The sequence below is a fragment of the Schistocerca gregaria genome, chromosome 4 (genome assembly GCF_023897955.1).
Source record: "Schistocerca gregaria isolate iqSchGreg1 chromosome 4, iqSchGreg1.2, whole genome shotgun sequence".
NCBI lineage: Eukaryota > Metazoa > Arthropoda > Insecta > Orthoptera > Acrididae > Schistocerca > Schistocerca gregaria.
Window position 1 is genome coordinate 491,367,534 of NC_064923.1, and position 16,900 is coordinate 491,384,433.

General features: G+C 41.6%; 1 protein-coding gene across 9 annotated transcripts in view; it reads left to right on the top strand.

Annotated features, from left to right (window-relative positions):
* The window catches only part of LOC126365820 (balbiani ring protein 3-like), a 282,987-nt gene that overhangs the window by 24,398 nt on the left and 241,689 nt on the right, over positions 1-16,900 (top strand). The window contains exon 1 of one of the 9 annotated variants that reach the window (XM_050008417.1): positions 1,355-1,486. The exons of 7 other annotated variants lie outside the window; for them this stretch is intronic. The gene's annotated coding sequence lies outside the window, so the exon portion shown is untranslated. Of the gene's footprint in view, positions 1-1,354; positions 1,487-16,900 lie in introns of those variants that run through there. One more of the 9 variants, XM_050008421.1, reaches the window with a different exon arrangement.

A 16,900-nucleotide genomic window follows, 5' to 3' on the forward strand; every position in this document is an offset into this window, starting at 1 on the left:
GACAACCGAACACTCTTTACTCCAGAAATTCGTCTTTGAGTTTTGCAGATTTCCGTGTGATGTACCATAGTACATCACTTCTCAATAATGGAGTGTATCACAAAATATGCTAACTGCACTTAGTTACAATGCTAACTAAAAGTACACGATCGGAATCGACATAAAGGACCACACGTTGCACTACATTACTGAACACTAAGTGGACAACTGATTTTGGCTTAACCTACAGTGGAGTAGCAGAGTTTTTCCGGGAAAGGCCACTTCCCCCACTAGAGCTCTGGTCGCTCAAGAGTTTACTGACAAGCTATAGTATTGTGCATTGATTGCTATTGAGGCAATTCTGACTGGTAGTTGAGTATTGTTTCAGCCCATGACCGATAATTCATGAAGTTTTTTAAGTCTACCACAGTCCAATAGTAAGGGTCTGGTAAGAAAGAGCTAACCCTATCGAAAATCCAGTGCATAGCCAGCCGGAACATGTTACTGATTTGATTATACAAGAAGTCAGGAGGGCTATGCCATTACAAGTGGCTACTTGTGAACCTGTAAATTAACAAAATGTAAGAAGTAAAGGAACTTGAAAGAAAACAAGGCTTCAGGGGCGATTCTATAAGTCGGTCATGGGGGGGGGGGGGGGGGGGGGGGGGGCGTTGGGAGAATGGAATGTCGTTTAACAAAAGGAGAGTCGGGGTCCTCTACTGACAAATCGGTAACATTTGGTGTTGCTTGGTAACTGTTTTGGAGTTCAGGGTAAAAATGTGTCTACAGAATCTGTGTGCCCGGGAAAATAATACGATTTGATCCAGATGTCCGGCGACTTCGAAGTTTCTGTCTGGGGTCAGCAATTTAAGTGTTGGTAGGCATACCCGGCATATTTAGCTTTCTTGATTATTGATGTATATTAATAAATAATAAGACGCACATTTTAAGTTAAATTATATTTATTGGTTTAGATAGTAAGCTATTTGTCGCTCTTATTCTTTTGTTAAAATGTGTTTGAAATACATTGCACCCCATATTGCTACATAATTATAAAAAATGATTGAATCTGTTGAAGTAATATATTCGCTGATTTCTGAAGTCATTTTATCCAGTGTAACATGATACTCCTTTGGCAGGGAGGGGGGGGGGGCTATATCCCCCCTCCCGCCTTGCCACCGCCCCCCAAATGCTTTAAAGTTCCTTCTCGGCGCTCGTGTTCTGAACACATACCGGACGTAAGAAATAAGCTACTCTGCCGTGTCCCTGCGCCTTAACTTGTGGCACCCCATAGCGGCGAGTTGTGGCAACTTCGCGCATGCGCAGTTTCACGGAACTAACGTGACGTAGTGGCAGTCCCGCGCCTTTGAAAGTCGGTCAGTGTGTTGAAAAGCGGCAGTAAAGCGCGATCGTATGTGGCGCGGTGACTAGTGCTGCTGAGTTTGTTCGCATTGAAGCTGCGTGTGTGTTAACATTACAGTCGACAAGTTGCACAGGTCCACTACAGGTAAGTACTAAGCACGTATAAAGTATTGGTGTTGAGAACAGTGTATTCGCCACTCAACAAACGACTGACAATATTTTAATACGCTTCGAGGGTAATTACTGCAGACGAACGTAGTCTATTGCCATGTAGCTACATAGTAATACTCAAATTATCTTCTTTTACAGTAAGCGTCGGTTTTTCTGACTTGCATGCCCCGTAAACTTTTGTCTGTGAGGGCAATTTAAAAACGTTTCATTAGATATCTGTCTCAGAAAGCACTTCAGGATGCCCGCCTTCTGATGGTTTTCTTTTGTTAACGTTCAGGATTAATCTTAGTAGATGATAACATTTCGTGCTACTCTCTCTCGTAAGTTCTGTACCTATTTCATCTTTCGTTCTCGACGTTTAAGTTTCTTTTCAGACATGTTAGTGAAAACGTGGTAAAACAGAATTGTTAACAGCATATAATATTGCTTCACAACTGAAGAGTGGCAGAGTACTTGTCCTAACACTTACCGTGCTGTTTTAATGTTATGTATAGGTTTTTCGAACAGCTACGTTTCCCTATGTATAAACAACAGAGCTACAATACTCGATAGCTTAGCGTAGCTACATTAGAATAATGTCTGTGCATATTTTAATAGGCCGAGAAAGTGTATTTTTCTTAGCCGAATGGTACACGACTACTTGATACCGCACGATTTAACTTTATGGTTTAGGAACTGTTCGACTTGCTAAGAAGAAGAATATACCGCAAGCAGTTTTATGTTGTATTACTCACACTGCTGGACGTCTGTACATTTTACGACATGAGGCGATCTACAGGCCAGAAAAATTTAATGAAAAAAGTGGGAAGTTTTTCGTGGATAACGATATTTAAAAATCACCAGCTAGAGACCTGTATATTGTGGTCATACTATTAACTTTCCACGAATTTCTACTTCACAATCACAAAAAAAAAAAAAAAAAAAAAAAAAAAAAAAAAAAAAAATGCTGATCCTTGTTCCGTGTATACCTCTATAAAACCAGAAGTAAAGTTATTGCTCCACGGGGTCAAAACGAAATGATTGAAATCTATACAATCACCCTTAATTGACAAATAGTAGCAGTCAACCACCCGTAATCCCACATATTTCGGAATTGCAAGCGATCAGCAACCTGTCGCTGTCACTTGACGCGCACACGTGCGAAATGTGCACAGAATCACGCGCTCCCTGACCTCTCTTACTGCTCGGCGGAGGTAGCTGCAGAAGGGTTAACCCAGGCCAAGAAATGGCCCAAGTAAAAAACCTAATGTTGCAGCGTATCATGGTTCTTGACGCAGATCGATGTAGTAGGGGTTTAGACGTGCATGTCACGATTAGTGCCTGCACCAACAATATATTGTAAATAAACTATTGTGTTCCTTGAATTTGATTGTAACTGCAACTAAGACCCGGCACAGTAATGCTTAATCACATAAAATACTTTGTGTTGAAGATTATTTCTGGTTTCGTGTTAACGTTTGACTGTCGATAAATAAAAAAAAAATAAAATAAAATAAAAAAAAAAAGGTTCAAATGGCTCTGAGCACTATGAGACTTAACATCTGAGGCCATCAGTCCCATAGAACTTAAAACTACTTAAATCTAACTAACCTAAGGCCATCACACACATCCATGCCCGAGGCAGGATTCGAACCTGCGACCGTAGCGGTTGCGCGGTTCCAGACTGAAGCGCCTAGAACCGCTCGGCCATACTAGCCGGCCGACTGTCGGTAAAGTTCCGTTCAAGACAAGAGATAGACCTAGATAGACACGTAAAAAATTAATAAAATAAAAAAGTAGTTTTTGTGGTGAGATTGCTTATTGAGAGTACTCTTCTGTAAATCTGGACTTGTTCTTGTAGTTAAGCGCGGCTTCTTGCCAGAATACCGTATGTTCAATGAGGAAGTGAAAATACTACGTTCATGTGTAAAACTTAACACTGTAAGTCATAGCTTCCGGCCATTTACGTCTGACCAATATCTGAAACTACCGTAAGAAACTATATAAGTATTTATAGAGAGATTTCGATACAGTGTAATTGTAAATCTCATCAGTCGTGTGTTTCTGAGAAAAAATTGTTTTCGGTTTGTTGTTAAGAATTAACTCACACAAGTCTGTTGTCACGAGGCGATTCGTCCTCGTAGGTTTAATATCATTCGACAATTATTCCGGAGTCGTTTTATTGGTAGATGTTGGTTATCAGTAATTGTTCGGTCAGACCCTGATTGCGGCTGCGGTATACATCGCATTTCTTCCAGGAAGTTGTCTCCTTCAGATGAAATTTACAACGCCCTACAAATGAATTCTGCTGCTTACCTTTACTCTAGTGAAATAATCGTCGAGTCACTTCGCAATGCTTTTAATTTACTAGACGAAAGGTTCGTTAGTGAGTGTTCAACGCCAATGATATAATACCAGGGAACAGTTCTTTGCCTATCTCCAGAAAGAATCCCACTGGATTCGTAGTTACAGTAATTGAAGGTTCATTAAAATCGAAATAAATGCTTTAAAGTGATAGAAAACATGAACCCCGAACCGTAACGCTCAATTATCACCACGCTGAGGTGAGCTCCGTTCTGTTATCGCTGTACCTTCATTCCAGTGGTATTTGTAGCTGGACCTCCCGCGCAGACTAGTTGCTTTCTTGCGTATACCAGAACAGCTGCTACAATCAGAATGATTGCCTTCTAGACAGAGTTGCCAGATGTCCGGCTTTTTACAGACTGTTGAACTACTTAATCGACGAGTAACTCACGCAATGCTATACTAGTAGTGGTGTTGATACAAATCAGATTAATGGCAACGATTGCATTATATCTGTAGGATGACAATTTTTGAACTACATGAAACAAAATCGTCATAAATTCTGGACGGTTCTGCGGGGCGTGATGGAAATTAGTCTGCACGTGGAAATGTCACTGTACAGCGTGCCTGAGCGTATACCGCTTTTGAAGGCCTACTACGCGAACATTAATAGCCCAACTGCCGCTCAAAGGAAGTTTACGCCCGAGTTCAAGCTGAAGGCAACCGGTCCAAGTGTGCTAACAATCAAGAATTTGATTCGCAAGTTTGAGAGAACGGGTAGCGCTCGTGATGACAGTATTGGAAATGTCGGTCGTCCAAAAAGGGTGAAAACGCCAGAAAACTTCGAAAAGACATGCGCTGTGTTTCAAACCCGCCCAAGGAAATTGGTCAGACGACCTGCACAACAGACCGGAATCAACTGGGAGGCGCTGCGACAAATTGTTGTTGAAGACCTGCATCTTTTCCCATACAAAATCCAAACCCGTCAGCCATTAAGCCCTAGGGCCATAGAACAGCGGTTGTGTTTCGCCAACACTGTCGTCCATTGAATTGCGAACAAACTTTGATGTGAATATGGTTTAGCATAGCGACGAAGCTGACTTTCATTTGGATGAGTTCGTCAGTAAGCAAAATTGGCTTTTCCGGGGGACTGAGAATCCGCATTTCGCGATCGAGAAGTCTCTTCGCCCTTAACGGATGACTGTGTGGTTGCAATGTCCAGTCATGGAATAATCGGCGCGATATTCATTGATGGCACAGTGATTACGGAACAGTACGTGAAGGTTTTGGAAGGTGATTTCATCCCAGTCATCCGACGTGACCCTGATTTCGACAAGATGTGGTTCATGCAAGGCGGAGCTCGACCCCATCGAAGCAGGAGTGTGTTCGATGTCCTGAAGGAGTACTTTGAGGACCGCATTCTGGTTCTGGGGTACCCAGAGGCCACTGGCACAGGCCTTGATTGGCCGCCATATTCTCCCGATCTGAACACATGCGACTTCTTTTTGTGGGGCTGTATTAAAGGCAGGGTATACAGCAGTAACCCCAAAACCATTGCTGAGATTGAAACAACAACTGAGGAGGTCATCGGCTGCATCGATATTTCGACACTTCGGCGGGTCAAGCATAATTTCACTATTCGTCTGCGCCACATTCGCCAATGATGTGAGGCATATCGAACACGTCATAACCAAAATCCGAATATCTGTAGTGACGTTTACTTGTTGAATAAGTTTTTTTCATATAGTTCAATAATTGTCACCCTTTACAGCAATAGTTGCCGAAATTAACAAGACAGAAACCCAAGGACTTTCGCAGAGTGAAAAAGAAATGGCAGATGAAATATTTCTGCAAGATGAGTCAGTGGAATGTGTGGTGTCGTATACACTTGACTGTGCAGACAATCTACATTGGGGGGGGAGGGGGCACAATGATGATTATACGTGCTGAACAAGTGAAAGTGATATTGAAACAGGTGTCGAGCCAGGTAGTTCATCACCCTTTTAGGACAGGGAGCCACAAATCCCTTCTCCAGTGAAACGTAGTAAAGAACAATCGTTGTCTAAGGATCGGGTACTTAACATAATACGTACATGGAAGATCATTCGCAGCATAGTAAAGAAAGCAGTTTTGAACAAATGTTGAATAAGTTCGCAAAATATGATCGTGTAATGCATAATAAAAACTAAGGATATTCAAGGGAGGACAAGGAGAGTTACAAAAACTGGTGTTTGCGCGTTTCAAGGGTGCTCGATACGGTTTACAGGATGTGCATGACAGCGACCTACTACGTTATGCACATCAAATTGTGCGCGACACAAATCACAGTAATTTCGAGAGAAGCAGTGGATGGTTGCGTAACTTCAAACAGTGCTACAGAATTGGAAGACGTAAGATACCGAAATTTCAAACAAAGCGTCAACTTGTCGATGCACAGCAAACTGCCGAATCGGTCCGATAATATGTAGGAGATAAATAAACTTTCCTCAGCATTGAGTAAGGAATTTGTTCTAAGCGATGACCAATCGGAATTTAAAGAGAAAATGTATATGAAAGGAACCCCGGATGTTAGACGTACCAAGAGATTTGTATCAAGGTCAAATAATAGAAGTGCTTTAACGCATTCTTGTACAATTATGCAGACTGTTAATCTGGATGGTAAATTGGTTGAAAATTTATTTATTGTGGTGCGAGAAGTTGATAGTGCTTCGCACCCCACGATTCTTTCTCGTGTGCGTGTTCTTGCAAGGGCAATAGGTAATATTTGCGTCACAAGAAGCAAGTGTGGGATAATGGGCATAAGAGAACTAAAACTATGGTATGAGCACTGCTTTTGGCCAGTAGCTGGTCAAAATAACTTGCTTTTGCTTTATTCCTGGTCTGAACGTAAAAATGACACTTCTTTAGAGCGAACTATCCATCCTGAAAAATGTATGACATTGCAGTTCGTACCATCTGGAACCAATGGACAAATTCAGCCTCTGGATTTTTTTTTGTGCCTATAAAACACATTATCGCACTATCTGCAATTACACCTTAAAGGATAGCCAGTTTCACGCCACAACAGACTGTTTCGCATTCGGTTGCATGCCATCACATTCCATCAGTTCTCATCACCCTGTTACACCAGTATGATTCTATATGCATTTTTTAAGAGTGGGTACCTAACTGAACATCCTTCACTGTTTGTAGCTCCCAAGGAGTTCGCCTTCGATCTTGATGGTGCGCGCCAAATTTGTTCATTGTGCAAGTTAATGGCTTGTTTTCAACATATATTGACTGTTAACGATGCCCATTTTGTAACCTTTGTAACATACATTACATAGAAGGTTGATCTCTGCACCTCCCAGACACTCATTTTCTGTCGCTCTCCTGATGCACAGGGTGAGTCGTTAGTAGCTAATATTTTTCTTGTCATTGTTGTTAACACAAGCACTTTCAAATGAGCCACATTCGTGATTTGAACTTGCAGCCTCACACTCAAGGGGTTCCTTGTCAGTATGGCATCTTCTTTACTGGAGTTAGTTGTGTACAGTCGTTCCACTTCAAACTACCCTGTACGCATACCGCTAATGTTTTATGCATGGCCTGCTTCCAGTGATTGTAATACAATCGTGTAATCATACAGTAATGAATCTTTCTCCTACGTATGCGCAACACGTATTTGGTTCTGCTGGGGGTCATTTGCCGTTCTTGCACCAAACGTCTATCCTCTGCAGGTATTCCTGTATTTCAATACTATTTTCTAGTGTTGGGAGTGCTTTGTATACAGGGGTGGGCAAAAGTATGGGAACATCGTGTCTTGTGTAAACACAAGACATGACCATGCCAAATATGGTGAAGGCAAACCGTTGGCATTCAGAACAGCTTCCAGTCGTGTCGGAATGGATAAATAAAATGAAAAATAGTTACAAGTTCAGGTAACGAGGACGGAGGTGGATAGCAATCACACATCCTTCTCTCTCAATTATCCTGAGATGTGATGACGATAGTAGCCAGGGGAGACGCGACAATTCATTCTCGTTCTCACAAAACTAATCCTGGACGATGCGAGCTGTGTGAAAAGGGCCCTGTCGTATTGGCACAGAATATCGCCATGGGGGAACAAAATTAGTAACAAGGAATGGACGTGGCCAGCCAAAATGCCCACATAATCCTTGATAGTAATGCGACCTTGTAGTGTAAGCACGGGGCTCTGGGAATACCACTATATGGCTAACCAAGTCATCACCGATTCCTCGTCTGTTTCACTCTTGGAAGTAAATTGGGCCAAAAGTTGGAAAGTGTGTGAAACAAGACACATCCGACCAAATTACTTTCTTCCATTGCTCCTTAGTCAAGGTTTTATGGCTTCGGCACCAAGTTTTCCAGTTACAGGCATTGGCATCACTGATGAGTTGTTTCGGAGTTCTAGGTCTCCCAATAATTCCCTACTTCAGGAACTCTGTGTGTTTTTGGTTCTGACAGGGTCCGCATCTGGAACAATCAATTTTGCTGTGTCATCGTCTTATTTTTCGTCACAAGCCTCTTGAGCGGCCGCCTGTAACGATCACTTAACACACGCTATCGTCCCGCATTGTGACTTAGCGAATGATGTTTCTCCGCTTTCCCCGTTCATATGGTTCAAATGGCTCTAAACACTATGAGAATGAACGTCTGAGGTCATCACTCCCTAGACTTAGAACTGCTTAAACCTAACTAACCTAAGGACATCACACACATTCATGCCGAGGCAGGATTCGAACCTGCGACCGTGGCAACAGCGCGGTTCCCGGCTGAAGAGTCTAGAACCGCTCGGTCACAGAAGCTGGCGCTTTCCACACATGCGGGGTAAATATTTTATACGGTGCCTCTTGAAACACCAAAAACTTCGGCTCCCTGGGTTATGGAAGCACTGTCCATGGGAGCACCAACAATTTGCCCATGTTCTAATTCACTTTGCTCCGACTTAATGCTCTGGAAACAGAACGCTGGTCTGAAAATGGTTCAAATGGCTCTGAGCACTATGGGACTTAACATCTGAGGTCATCAGTCCCCTAGAACTTAGAACTATGTAAACCTAACCTAACTAACCTAAAGATATCACACACATCCATGCCCGAGGCAGGATTCGAACCTGCGACCGTAGCGCCTAGAACCGCTCAGCCACTCCGGCCGGTGCCGGTCTGACTGCGACTGACATTTGCAACGTATCGGGGGCATTGCAGAGGTGCCGATCGTAGTCAAATACAACAGCGCAACCTGCAGGCTTGGCTGGCATCTGCATTTGTGTTCAAGAATGCATTTCATATGTTTTTCCATATTTTGTCCGCCCCTTGTACAGCGACATCGTCAAGGATACACACCACCGATCAGACTGACCGACCTAGTGGTAAGCCAAAAGACTAGTTTTCGGGTGAATGGCCGTTCAAATCTCCGTCCGGCATCCATCATCAGGTTTTCCACGGCATGGCCGATTTATTATCCCAATCCGAGCTTGTGCACCGTCTGTTATCACCTTGTCATCGAAGGAACGTTAAACCTTGTCTTTCTTCCTTTATTACAGCATTGCCGTTTCGTTACTAACTGTAGTCATAAAAAATAAATTGTGCATGTGCAGATAAAGCTGCAAAACCAAATTATGATTTAAAATAAATAAATAACTTCATTACAAGCATTAATCACACTACCAAGTAGGCGTCCATTGACTTACTGCGCCTTATGAAAATTTTGCCATGAGAATACTGACAATCTTATATTACATTCCCCTAATTTCTAGTCTCAACATTTACAACAGATGAGTGTGTACAGTTATGTAAATAACTACTTCCAACTGACGTGTATTGTACCAAAATCGGAAATAGATGTACTGGTTCTAAATCTTCTGGCATATTCTACACAATAACTCTGCAATATTTGTGAGCGACATCCTCACTAATTTCAAAATGACCACGATCGTTGCAGTAACACTTGCCACCGTCACATCAACGAAGTTTTCTTTGCTTCGTGGCTCGTCGCACTCTTGTCGACTTCTGAACGAATTATGCGATGTGCTCATGAGCCATGAGGCTTTCAGAATGCTTGTACAAGATCGTAGCTTCAAGGTTTTCTTGAACGATTAACAAATGTGTACGCACGTTAACTTTTTTCTGTTGCGACACTTCGATCCCGTGTACACATTGTGCTCTGCAACGAGCAACAAAGGCAATGCAGCATTTCTCCCTGATGCACCTCGCTGCAGTCAGACGCCACAGGACGTAATATGAGTAATTTTATTTCGTTGAGAAACCCAAGCGTACACAAATGTTCACAGTAGTTCTTGACAGACCCCAAAAACTTTTACGTGGGTTCTACACCATGTTTCACGTAAAATTCTTCATTCATGTATAGTTTGAATAGCGAAGGTTTTAACCAGCAAGCCTCGTGGAAGGCTCTGGTTAGCTTCCCCTCCTTCAGATGAAATGAATTTATCCACATACAGTACTTGAATATTCTTGAGATTTTCAAGTTTGCAGCCGTATTCTACATCTACGTGATTACTCTGCTATTCACAATAAAAGTGTCTGACAGTGGGTTCAATGCACCACCTACAAGCTGTCTCTCTACCGTTCCACTCTCGAACGGCGCGTGGGAAGAACGTGCACTTAAATTTTTCTGTGCGAGCCCTGATTTCTCTTTATTTTATCGTGATGATCATTTTTCCCTATGTAGGTGGGTGCCAACAGAATGTTTTCGCATTCGGAGGAGAAAACTAGTGATTGAAATTTCATGAGAAGATCCCGTCCCAACGAAAAACGCCTTTGTTTTAATGATTACTCCAATTCACGTATCATGTCCGTGGCACTATCTCCACTACTTCGCGATGATACAAAAGGAGCTGCCTTTCTTTATACTTTTTCGATGTCATCCGTCAGTCCCATCTGGTGCGGATCCCACACCGCACAGCAATACTCCAGAAGAGGGAGGACAAGCGTGGTGTAAGTAGTCTCTTTTAGTAGACCTGTTACACCTTTTAAGTGTTCTGCCAATGAATCGCAGTCTTTGGTTGGCTCTACCCACAACATTATCTATGTGATCGTTCCAATTTAGGGTATTTGTAATTGTAATCCCTAAGTATTTAGTTGAATTTACAGCCTTCAGATTTGTGTGACTTATCGCGTAATCAAAATTTAGCGGATTTCTTTTACTACTCATATGAATAACTTCACAGTTTTCTTTATTCAGGGCCAATTGCGACTTTTCGCACCATACAGATATCTTATCTAAATCATTTTGCAATTTATTTTGGTCATCTGATGACTTTACAAGACGATAAATGAGAGCATCATCTGCAAACAATCTAAGACGGCTACTGAAAATGTCTCCTATGTCGTTAATATAGATCAGGAACAATAGAGGGCCTATAACACTTCCTTGGGGAACGCCGGATATTATTTCTGTTTTACTCGATGACCTTCCGTCTATTACTACGAACTGTAACCTTTCTGACAGTAAATCACGAATCCAGTCGCACAACTAAGGCGGTATTCCGTAGGCAGGCAATTTGGTTAGAAAACGCTTGTGAGGAACAGTGTCGATAGCCTTCTGGAAATCAAAAAATATGGAATCAATTTGACATCCCCTGTCGATAGCATTCGGGGGGCCCTAGCCACACGGCATTTCATTTCATTTCATTACTTCATGAGTATAGAGAGCTAGTTGTGTTTCGCAAGAACGGTATTTTCTGAACCCGTGCTGACAACGTGTCAATAAATCGTTTTCTTCTAGGTACTTCATAATGTTCGAATACAGTATGTGTTCCAAAACCATAGTGATGTTGTTGTTGTTTTCAGTCCTGAGATTGGTTTGATGCAGCTCTCCATGGTACTCTATCCTGTGCAAGCTTCTTCATCTCCCAGTACCTACTGCAACCTACATCCTTCTGAATCTGCTTAGTGTATTCATCTCTTGGTTTCCCTCTACGATTTTTACCCTCCACGCTGCCCTCCAATGCTAAATTTGTGATCCCTTGATGCCTCAAAACATGTCCTACCAACCGATCCCTTCTTCTAGTCAAGTTGTGCCACAAACTTCTCTTCTCCCCAATCCTTTTCAATACCTCATTAGTTACGTGATCTATCCACCTTAAATTCAGTATTCTTCTGTAGCACCACATTTCCAAAGCTTCTATTCTCTTCTTGTCCAAACTAGTTATCGTCCATGTTTCACTTCCATACATGGCTACACTCCATACAAATACTTTCAGAAACGACTTCCTGATACATAAATCTATACTCGATGTTAACAAGTTTCTCTTCTTCAGAAACGCTTTCCTTGCCATTGCCAGTCTACATTTTATATCCTCTCTACTTCGACCATCATCAGTTATTTTACTTCCTAAATAGCAAAACTCCTTTACTACTTTAAGTGTCTCATTTCCTAATCTAATTCCCTCAGCATCACCCGATTTAATTTAACTACATTCCATTATCCTCGTTTTGCTTTTGTTGATGTTCATCTTATATCCTCCTTTCAAGACACTGACCATTCCGTTCAACTGCTCTTCCAAGTCTTTTGCCGATGGGCCTGCAATTCAACGGATTACTCCTAATTCCCTTCTTGGGTATTGGTGTGACTTGAGCAATTTTCCAGTCTTTAGGTGCGGATCTTTCTGTGAGCGAGCAGTTGTATATAATTGCTAAATATGGAGCTATTGTATCAGCATACTCTGAGAGGAACCTGACTGGTATACAATCTGGACCGGAAGCCTTTGCTTTTATTAAGTGATTTAAGCTGCTTCGCGACACCGGGGATATCTATTTCTATGTTCCTCATCTTGGCAGTTGTTCTTGATTGGAATTCGGGAATATTTACTTCATCTTCTTTGGTAAAGGAGTTTCGTTTCATAACTCTGCTTTAGTGGCACTGTCATCAATGACTTCGCCGTTGTTATCACGCAGTGAAGGCATTGATTGCGTCTTGCCACTGGTGTGCTTTATGTATGACCAGAATCTCTTTTGGTTTTCTGCCAGATTTCGAGACAGAGTTTCGTTGTGGAAATTTTTGAAAGCATGTCGCGTTGAAGTACGCGCTATATTTCGAATTTGTGCAAAACTTTGCCAGTCTTGGGGATTTTGCGCTGCTTCTGTTGTCATTACACACTACATTTAAAGTATTATTACTTATATTATCTGAAGCGAAAATCTGAACCCCTGCGTCGTTTAGAAAACTCCCTTTGTCGGAAAAGTTCCAGTTAAAAATAGAAAATTGCACATACCAAATAATGCTCCTAGTTCGTATCGAAGTACTCGCCTTGGCTACTAAACACAGTTGCAACGTTCCTGGTTGCAAACCCATTTGTCTCAGTCCGTTGGACGTCTGTGATATCTTGATGAAGCTTTCCTTCAGTCACCTTTTCACAAGAAAAAATCGCAAGGCGAGAGATCGGGCGAATATGACGGACGTTGGGTGGCAATAACAGAATGTCTCGCCAGCTACTCGATAACAGATAAAGCGGTATGGGGTCGAGCCACTGTCATGCAGTAAGAACCAGTCCTGGGAGTGCCACAAATCAGGGCAAACGTTTTGTCTCAAACGTTTCTAGACTTTACTGTAAATAGTATGGGTCACTGTTTGATCTGGAGGAACGTACTCAAATGGTTCAAATGGCTCTGAGCACTATGGGACCCAACTGCTGTGGTCATCAGGCCCCTAGAACTTAGAACTACTTAAACCTAACTAACCAAAGGACATCACACACATCCATGCCCGAGGCAGGATTCGAACCTGCGACCATAGCAGTCGCACAGTTCCGGACTGCGCGCCTAGAACCGCGAGACCACCGCGGCCGGCGGAACGTACTCATGGTGAACTAATGCTTCACTATAGAAGAGTGTGATCAGCAATGCCCGAATTCTCGAAGGTTGTTCTTTTTATTTTTTTCGAGGCTAGTGGTCCAGGACTGACATTCAGCGCTTTTACGCATCGTGTGAGGATCATACTGGTAACACCAACTTTCGTCCCCAGCAATAAACTTCGACAGATACGTGGAACCACGTTTGACTCTATCCAGTAGCTCAGCTGAAATTCTTCATTTTTCCTCTTTCTGTTCGTCTGTTAGTGTCTGAGGACCTAGTTTTGCAATAAATTTCCTTTTTCCTAAATCTGCGTGTAAAATTTTGAGACACACATCACGTTTTAAGTTTTCAGGAACTTTTGCTATCAGAATAATTGCCAATTTTGAGGATGTAGAAATTAGTAAGCTAACATACTTTGCATACTTCCACTCTCTGATGTCAAAAGGGATAATATTCTGGGGCAACTCAACACTTAGGCAAAAGGTATTCACTGCTCAAAAGAAAGTAGAATAGTGTGTGGTTCATAGTCGCACATCTTGTAGGCATCTGTTTAGAAGGTTAGCAATTCTTACAACTGCTTCACAGTACATTTACTCAGTAAATAAATTTTTTCTCAGCAACTTGGACCTGTTTAAAATCAACAGCGACATTCATGATTACAATACCAGAAAAAAGAAAGACCAACACTATCCTTTACTTAACTCATCTTTGGCACAGAAAGGGGTAAAATATGCTGCTATAAAACTTTTTGATAAATTACCAGATGAAATAAAATGTCTGACAGACAGCAGCAATAGTTTCAAAAACAAATTGAAATCATACCTCCTTGACAACTCCTTCTATACCATAGATGAATTCTTGAATATGAGTAAATAAGTCTGGAGATATAATATATGCATTTTGTGCCATTTAAGGGAATGGGATTGATAATGATAATAGAAATATTTAGGTATAACACTATAATGAAAAAAAACTTGTTTCCTGTGCGCATTTCTTGTGCATTTGACACGTCCCACATCATAACGGTTTTCCCGTGCTATTGATAAATGGAACACGTAACTAACTAACTTAAGTTATATCGCAAGCACAGTTACATGACGATCTTCTTGCAACAACTGCCTTAAACGCTCCATGTTTGCATCGCTATGTGCTGTAGACGGGCGACCAGCACTGGGATTGTTTTGCACTGAATTTCTGCCTCCACGAAACCTTTTGTGCCCATCGAAAATATGACTTCTTGAAAGTGCCTCGCCTGCATACGTTTGCTTAATCATTGCCCGCATTTCACTAGGGGTTTCCCGAGCTTAATGCAGAACTTAATGGCCACTCTCTGCTCACAATCAGCATCCATTATACCACCGTAACTAATGCGCCAAGATCCCAAATAGTGTGTTGCCAAGCACAGTCCTGCCATCTAGTAAGTTTATGCGGAAACATGGCCAAGGTCATTTCAAGGACATACACATATCAGATGACATAAAAACATTTGTTCGTTGTTATGCTGCAAGAATCAGAAATAAAAAAAAAACCCCGTCCTGGTACTTTTCCGACAAAATGGAGCATTACCCTGCAAGTAATTCCACCACACTTTGTCCATAGAAGATAGCCGTAAGTGGTCAAATATGACAGGGAAAGTGGATGAGATGCAGCTCGTAATGTAACTGCCCCACAATCCTGCCCGTAGAAATTGCAGATCATCGGTTGTGTTTATCCTTGTGGTAGAGAATCTAGTTTCTGCGATTTTAAAAAAAAATGTTGTTTTTTTTAATCATTTCCCAGTGAAATTTACTCAACACAGAGGCACAACAAACATAATATTTCTCTTTTCCAGTGCGGAATAAGTATTATTATTTGCGGACCTCGGAATAAGAAGCCATTATCTTTGAACTTACCTGTCGTTTGCACATACCTTAAGCAATCTTGAAAGTTTGTTTTTAGGCTAAAAATACATAATCTATTTTGTTAATAAAAGTACGATAATATTTAGCGGCAGGCGAAATTTGTGAATAGGCTTGAGAATATTTTGGTGTGGGGAAAACATGTTATCTTGGAGGGAGAGCCATCAACAGGCGTCGTCCTATCTTCCAAGCGCTCCTGAGGGAAGTGTGTTGAAACCATGTTGTTCATATTGCATATTAACGACCTGACAGACAGTTAGTAACCTAAGATTTTTTACAGATAATGCTGTTCTCTGTAATGAAGAACTATTTGAAAAAGTCACAAATATCCAGTTAGATCTTGATGATGTTTCAAAGTGGTTAGAATGTTGGCAACTCGTTTCAAATATACAGAAATAAAAAGAAAGTGCACTTAATAAAATGAAAAAATGTAGTATCCTATGACTACAGTGTCAATATGTCACAATTTTGCTCAGTTAACTCATAAATACCTGGTTTTAACTAATGAAATAGATTGTCCACGTAGACATATTCTTTCGTATGATACTAGGAAAACACATGCATTATAGAAAGGAAATAGTTTATTCGTGCGACTCATCTTGTTGCGCAAGGGCATCAGACCCATACCAAGTAAGACTGTCAGGGAATATCGAATGTATACAAAGAAATGCCCAAATTATGGTTGCAGGTTTCATAGGAGAGTGTCACACTGTGTGGAAGGTAGACGCCAACTGTCGTACGAAAACCTACTTAAAAAGGTTTAAGAACCATCATTAAGTGAGGAATCAAGTTATATACAACCCCCTACTTATCGCTCGCGTAGGGCTCGCGAAGACAAGATTAGACTAATTACAGCGCACACATAGGCATTTAAGCAATCATTCTTACTGCTGAGCTCCCTCCTCGTTTGTAACGGGAACAAGCCCTGAGTGGGATTTATCCTCTGCCATGCACTTTTGCATTGGTTTGATGAGTATAGATGTAGGTGACTTCGATTGCAGTGTAACTCGCTTAGGCACTTCAAGAAAATGTTACAGAATTAAATTCTTGGACCCACTCGGTTGTTCGCCATATCTCTGTTACCCATGTCCAGATGTTCATTCCAGATAAGTAAACAGTAACAGATTTTTCCAGCCTTCACTATCTCGCGGATCTTCACTCATTTTCGTCAGACTCGCTGCTTTGTTACAAGTACGGTAGATCGAGATCGATCTTTCCAGTCATCGCAACATTTCACTTGGAAAACAAACACTAACGCAGTTAGTCAAAATGTCTTTGTTATATTATCACGCGTAAAAGACTAATTAAGAAAAGATTGACATCCCGATGTCAGACACGATAAGAAAATGAAATGGAAAGCTAAGCGAGACAAATTTAATGGTTTTCCAAGCC